Here is an 8,004-nt window from a genome sequence, read left to right on the forward strand (position 1 = left end):
GCTGTTGAAGAAATTTCGGGCTTGTCTACATCAGAAAGTTGCAGCGCTGGTGAGGGAGTTACAGCGCTGCAACTTTGAAGGTGTACACATCTGCAGGGCATCACCAGCGCTGCAACTCCCTGTTTGCAGCGCTGGCCGTACTCCCGTTTTGTCTCGGGTGTAGAGGATCCAGCGCTGGTGATCCAGCGCTGGTAATCCAATGTAAACACTTACCAGCGCTTTTCTTGACCTCCGTGGAAGGAGGAAGCCTCTGGTAATCAAGCTGATCTCCTTTCCCGGTTTGCTCTCTCGTTCCCGGAACCCCGAGCAAGCAGGTAAGGAGAACCGCTTGCTCGGCGGTTCGGGGAACGAGAGAGCAAACCGGGAAAGGAGACCAGCTTTGCCGCGGTTTGCTCTCTCGTTCCCGGAGCCACCCTGCAAACCGCAGGGAAGGAGAACCGCTTGCTCAGCGGTTCGGGGAACGAGAGAGCAAACCGGGAAAGGAGACCAGCTTCGCCACGGTTTGCTCTCGCGTTCCCGGAACCCCGAGCAAGCAGGTCTCCTTCCCTGCGGTTTGCAGGGTGGCTCCGGGAACGCGAGAGCAAACCGCGGAGAAGCTGGTCTCCTTTCCCGGTTTGCTCTCTCGTTCCCCGAACCGCCGAGCAAGCGGTTCTCCTTACCTGCTTGCTCGGGGTTCCGGGAACTAGAGAGCAAACCGGGGAAGGAGACCAGCTTCGCCGCGGTTTGCTCTCGCGTTCCCGGAACCCCGAGCAAGCAGCTCTCCTTCCCTGCGGTTTGCAGGGTGGCTCCGGGAACGCGAGAGCAAACCGCGGCGAAGCTGGTCTCCTTTCCCGGTTTGCGCTCTCGTTCCCGGAACCCCGAGCAAGCAGGTCTCCTTCCCTGCGGTTTGCAGGGTGGCTCCGGGAACGCGAGAGCAAACCGCGGCGAAGCTGGTCTCCTTCCCCGGTTTGCTCTCGTGTTCCCGGAACCCCCCTTGAAGCTGCCCAACAGCGCTGCAGTGTGGCCACATCTAACACCACTTGCAGCGCTGGCCCTATACAGCTGTACTAATACAGCTGTAACAACCAGCGCTGCAAAATTTTAGATGTAGACATGGCCTTCATTGTTTAATCCATTCTTTCAACATAGTAATTGCATGGCTGCTTTGTTATCCAGTCAGAGTCAGGTTGCACTAAAACTACAATCCACTTAAAGGTGTTTAATTTTATGAAGGCTTGTCTTGCTTTACTGATTAAAGTGATATGGCAGTAGTAGAGCCTATTAAGGGGGAGAGGAGTTACAAAGGAGACATAATAGATTACACAACGTTTGGAACAAGTAAACCCTAATCAGTTGTTACTTTACTGTGTCTACCAGAACCTTATACACCAACAGGTATATATTCTTTTGTGCAACAGCATGGGTTAGAGTTGTCCTGTACTAAGGATGGAGGTGAATGTTTTCAGTCTCACTTTCCCATTTTTTATGAGATACTTGTTCTTTGTAGAAATTAGAAATAATCACTTAGCCTTCCATTTTTAAGCCAGTTTTTCCCACTCTAGTAATTAAAATTATGCAGTCTCATTGAAAGAAATCAGCAAGGTGTGTTAAGTCCACTGATTTCAGCTAAATATGTTGTAGTTAGAATATTTTACACTAATCACAAATAGTATTCAGTAGGGCTACTCTGAGGGGGATTAGAGTTCATTAATCCTGAGCTTTCTGTAGCACTCTTCAGGACCAGAACAGTTACAAAACTAGATGCTGTTAAAAGGGAGTTCATGGCCAGCACCTTGAGTACAGACACTAACGACTCTACAAATCATTTGTAGAAGCCTGTTGATGTAGCACAATCAATTTGTCTAAAATGCAGGTAAAGGTAGTGTGGCAAATTCCAACATCACACTTTATTACTGTACAATTGAGAGAATACATCATTCAGGCAGATAAAACAAATACCTGAACCCCTTCTATTGAATTCTGCTCCTAAAAACTCTCCCTTTAAACTCACTTGACCACAAGCCTAAACACTAACAAACTTCAAAAGTTTAGTTTATCACACAAAAGAGAACTTTTTTTTAGTTAGTGGCTGTTAAACACCAGTTGTATTACAGTAACTTTCATGGCTCTTCGATTTCTTTTTCACTTGACTAGAGCTCTAGACTTATACAGTACATTAGCACTATTAATCATCTTATTTAAATTAGTCAAATCCATATTTATATTATAGGAAAACTCCTTAATCATTGCTTTAGGCACTAAACACCAAAAATATTGGTGTATAATTGACTGTATAAAGACTGTTGTGTTACCTTACATGAATGAGAACCACCAGAAATGGTTTTAATTAACTTGAGCCTAGAGGAACAAGATTGGGTAGGCTCAAAGTGTGTAACCTAATACTAGGTGGATCAGACATCCCTCTGACAGATACTTCAATTTTTTTAAAAATACTTTGGCAATGCTTGCACCGTTTGTCATGCCAAAAAAGTTTCATCTAAATAAAAGTTACATTGGTGGTGTACAAGAGGATACAATAGAATGGTTTGTATGGTTTCACTTACAGCATTTCATTTTGCACATACTAATGAATCAAGCCACATCACCCCACACAAAGAATGGAAACAGGAGAGAGAACTTGCAATTGTTACAAAAGACATCTACCTATGCCAGAGGGTCTACAGTAGAGGCTTCCCTACATGGTGGGGGTAATGTGCTCTATAGGGGTATGATTTCTAAAGAGCACCTACATGCTGCACAGTAATTGGTCCATATAGACCCTGCATAACTAATGTTTAATAAGACTAATTAGTGGAGTCTGTTAGATTTTAGAAATCACACCCCAGTAGAGCCCATTACCCTATCATGTGGAAAACCCTGTGATTTCGGCTCCAGGAATGGATGCTGTAGAGTGTATCAGTGTTGTCTAACCCTGCACAATGGCAAAAACAATTCAGCTAGTCTCTTGCATACAGTACAGCTACCACTCTTGCCATGTGCAGTGCAACTGCATCTTTTGCTATTTAACCTGATGCCTACACACAAGCACATTCATGTGACTGAGGGGGCACAGTGTTGGCAAGGCTGTTTATACCAGCACTATGAGCATGTGGCACCAGACGGCGCTGGAGCTGACCTGACAGATGTCACTCAAGGAAAAATTCCACCAACTGTGCTCAGGGTGCACAGACACCTACACTGGAATTAACACGTGCAATACATCTTGAAGAGCAACAGCTACAGAAAGGTTAGTAACAGTTTTCACTGGCAGGCTGTAGCCTAGCAACTTTTTAGCAGGACAGAATACAACTGGAAACCCGTTTAGACTCTGTGGACACAGGTGTACCTTTAATCATGTCCACAACAGAAAAAAAAAAAATCAAATAGCTCCTGTCCAAACAGAAGGCTAAAACCCTCCAAATATCCAAGGTGTGAAGGACTGCATCCTCAGACTGATGAGGTTGAGGGTGAAACCCCAGAAGATAGTCTGATACGAAAATTTGATGGGATGTTAGGTAAGAACCCAGGATGTGGGCAGAGGGATACCTTGTCTTTAAAGAAAAGAGCATAGAGGGTGGTGGTTAGCTCTCAAAGTACTTAACTTACTAGCTCTCAAACCAGAAACGACATAGCCACAAAGAAAGTGGTTTTCAGGGATAGGTGTAAAAGTGAAGACATAGCCAGAGTTTCAAAGGGAGGCTTCATCAGAGAGGTGACAATTAAGTTCAAATCCCAGGTGGGGGTGAGTTCCTTGATATTTGGAAACAGGATAGATAGCCCTATAATAAATCTAGAAGCAAGCGTATCGGATTGCCATGAGCATCAGAAAGTTGATATGAAGAGTAGATTGTGGGCAGACCATCTGCTCTCAACAGTATGGTCCTGTAGGGGAGCTCACCATCCTAGAAGGGAGGAATCTGAAACTATGGGATGAGAGGGAATGGATAGGTGAAGGGGACCCCTTAGCAGATCTGTGGATTTTTCTACCAGGTGAGAGAGACTAGCACAGGCTGAGGAATGCAGAGCAACTTTCAAACTGTGTCTGTTGGGGTATAAATGTCCTGAGCCAAGCCTGGAAACAGCAGAAGTGCAAGTGGGCATGTAGCATGAAGATGACAGATGCCACCATGTGACTTAAGGAGCTGCCAAGGCTCAATGGGACATGAGTAATCAAATGTGTCAGAATAAGAAATCTGTCTTCTGGTAGATAAGATCTAGATGTTGTATTTGCTGAGCAGATAAGAGAGGACTTCTCAATGTTGAACTGAAGTCCTAGCATGGTGAACAGGGTTGAAGCTCTCTTGATGGCAACATGGACCTCAGTTCAGGAGCATCCTTTAAGCAGTCAATCATTGAGGTAAGGGAAGACTACTTCCCAGCGATGAAGTAGGGTGGCGACAATTGCCATAACCTTTGCAAACATCCCTGGGGCAGTAGAGAGCCTGAAGGAAAGCACTCAATACTGAAAGTGTCTTTGACTGATGACAGATCACAGAAACCTCTTGTGAGGATGGCTCACGATATGAAAATATGTATCTTGTAGCTTAAGGGTTCTGAACCAATCCCTAGGATCTAGAGATGGTATGATAGCTGTGAGTGTTACTATCCTTGTGTCTTGTAGTGTCCCTTGAGGAGAAAGCTCCAGGAAAGTCAGGCTGAGGTAGATGATCAAAAGAACCTTGGATAGAATATTTTGAATGAGAAGAGCTGTTGTCTCCACAATGCAGAAAAGGGGGCGGCCATAGACAAAGGTAGAGGAGCAGATTATCTGACAGCTCGCATGGGAACCAGTTGGTACTGGGGATGAAATAGGCTACAGTACCATGAATCTGAATTCCTGCAGTACTTGGCAGATCTACGCAGAAACCCGATGAGTGTCTTCAGCAGAAGCCTGTGGTACTGAGAATAATAGAGAGTGTGTTGGTACAGATTGACTAGTAGATCTGGGTACTGTAGGACTCTCTGAAGAAGTGGAGGTGGCAGTGATATGTTTCCTCAGTACAGGATCAATAGTGTCCACGGGATTTAGATGTGAATGAACCTTCAATACCGAGATGATTTAGAGCATCAGCAGTACTGTTTGTGAGAAGCAAGTTCTCCCATACTGCAAGTTTCTTGTGGCCAAGTCCTTCCTGAGCTGGCTTGGTGTGCCTTTTAGCAGAAGATTTGATACTATCACCCACAAAGCTCTCTTGCACAATAGTCAGGAAGGCGACAGAACTGCAGAAATAGTGTGTTGTGGTCACTTAAACTGATACACAGTGGGGTATCTGGGCTTGGATCTAATGCAGGTTGGAGGGATTGCTCCATATGTCCCTGTCTGTCCTGTAATGACTCTTGAATCCTGAGCAAATCTTGCACTTCGAAAGCACACAAGTATCCTCTGAACAGTGGATATGGTGCAAGTGGCCATCACTAACTGGGATGGACTCCTACCAACTGAGGCAATGCTTAAATCCTGGAAATTTAGGCATACCCCAAGGAAAAAAGGTCTTCAGTAAAGGAGAGTTCCCCTGAAAAGGAGGGAGGCTAAAAGCCTCCTTTAACTAAACTAAACCTATTAAAAATAAAACTTTTAAACTAGTCTGTTAGGATTACTAGAGATTAAAGTAAAGATTAAATAAACTAAAACAGATAGCTAGCAGAGCAAGTGAGCACTACTGAATGCTCTGTTTCAGGCATAGATGGTTGAAAAAGAACTGGGGATGGTTCATCTGTCGTAGCTCTTTATGCCCTTTGTATGGGGCCTGAGAATAGCTAGGGTGTGTGGGGACCGAATAGGCATTGCAGCTGAAAATTTCTTGCCCAAGGCACATGGGCAAATTAAGATTTAAAGACAACACTTGAGAGTTGATTTGCAGATTTACTCTGTGCAGAAGATTAGTCTCCTTTGTTTATCAATTAACAATGCTATGGTCTCTTTCCCATCCCAAAATGTTTTACATGCCTTCTGAACAATATTCATGCAGGCACTGGAATGAGCTGATTTTTTATGAATTTTCTTTTTACGTTTCTAACAAATTTCAGAACAAGTTTCTCCATGATCGGCCAAATTAACTGCTGGACTAAATGACGTGAATAAAGTTTTCTTTTCCCCAGCTGTGAATTTGGGCCCAGGGTACACATTTGAATTAATTCAATCACTATTTAGTTAATAGCCCTTGTACACTCCATGCATCCATCATTTGATTATAGACTGCCCGCATTTTAACTGCTTATCCAACTCATTCTATTCAACATGCCATTGCAGCTCCATTCTATGCAGGGAATGGGATCCTTGAAACTGATGCAGGTCAAAGTAATCTGAGTAACAACAAAAGGAAAAACAAACGTATTTACAATTGTACTAGATGCTAAAAGATTTCTAGTTTTCCCCCTTCCTCAAAACCCTTGTTTCTCTGCATAAAGTTTGAATTCCTCATCCTCATTTTCAAAGTTCCAACACTATGCTTGCACACCTCTAAGAAACTTCCCACTTCAGGACTTATAGTCACTCTTCTTGCTTAGATACTCCTTTATCCCCTCCCACTTGGATCCTGGTGCTCTTTTCAAACTGCCTTTTGACTGGAATAACCTCCTTTTCCTCTTCAAATAGAGTCCTAGGACAGAACTTCCCCAATATAAATTTCTAGAGCATCTTTTAGAAAAACATCCAATCTTGATTTAAAAATTGCCAGTGATGGAGAATCCATCACAATCCTTGGTAAATTGTTCCTATAGTTAATTACTCTCACTGTTTGTAATTTACACTTTATTTCGTCTGAATGTATCTAGCTTCAACTTCCGGTCACACTGGACCATGATACACCTTTCTGTGCGAGACTGAAGAGCCCATTAAATATTTGTCCCCTCATGTAGATACTTAGACTGAAATCAGGTCACCTCTTAACCTGCTCTTTGTTAAGCTAAACAGATTGAGCTCTCTGAGTCTATCACTAAGGCATGTTTTTTAATCCTTGAATCATTTTCATGGCTTTTCTCTCTGAATCTGCTCCAATTTACCAATATCCTTCCTGAGTTGTGGACATCAGAATTAGATACAGTATTCCAGCAGTGGTAGCAACCAGTGCCAAATACAGAGGTAAAATAGCCCCTTCTACTCAAGACTCCAGTTGATGCATCCAAGGGCTTTAAAATCCACCCTTTAAAACCTAATCCCCTTTCCCTGATTTTGCACATCTATTTTACCATTGCCATATTCACAGCATTTTTTTAAAAATTCAGATATGAATGCTCCCCCTCCTGTTTTCTTTTTCTTATTTGTTCTCTCTTATCCTTACTGTGTGATATCATTTCCTGCACTTGTCTAATATAAATGAAAGGCCTTTGAGCAGTGACTGTGAATTAGTTCTGTACAGCACTAGTGAAACTTATGTCACTACATAAATATTGAATAGTAAACTGGATTTTTAAAAGTTATTGATCTTGTACATCAGAGCTGCAACAACTTCAAAGGCTTCCACTCAGTGCACAGAATCAAGCAGGAATAGTTTTCTGAAAAGAAGTGCTGCAAATTGAGCTAAGTAGACATTTTGGACTAGTTTAATTACAGCATTAAGCCCCAAAAAGCAGCATGAGCCAAAAGATAACATCTAGGCTGAAAGGCAGATTGCTGTTGAATTAGTTTGAGAAACTTTTCTTTCAAATGAAGAAGCAGAGTTTGAAGCTTTTCATCAATTACATATGATTCATTTAACTCACAATATTCTAAGAGCTGGAAGATCCCAGGTATGTATACTAAATTTTAAGATTATTTACAGAGGGATTTGTAAAGATACATGGCACATTTGTCTAAACAATTTAACTATTTGGATTCCTACATTTTTAGGAATTTTATAAACACTCCATACTTCAAGGTACAGTCAATCTCATGTTGAAGACAGTAAGCTACATCTTCCACCTCAAGAAAAGTAGGTGTACACATTACTGATTATCAAAAGATCATGTTGGGTTGCTTGCTACTTACAAAAAAATCATATCCACTTGTGCAATATTGCTTTCTTACTATTCACACATTTCCTCCAG

The sequence above is a fragment of the Gopherus evgoodei genome, chromosome 5 (assembly GCF_007399415.2).
Source record: "Gopherus evgoodei ecotype Sinaloan lineage chromosome 5, rGopEvg1_v1.p, whole genome shotgun sequence".
Taxonomy (NCBI): Eukaryota; Metazoa; Chordata; order Testudines; family Testudinidae; genus Gopherus; species Gopherus evgoodei.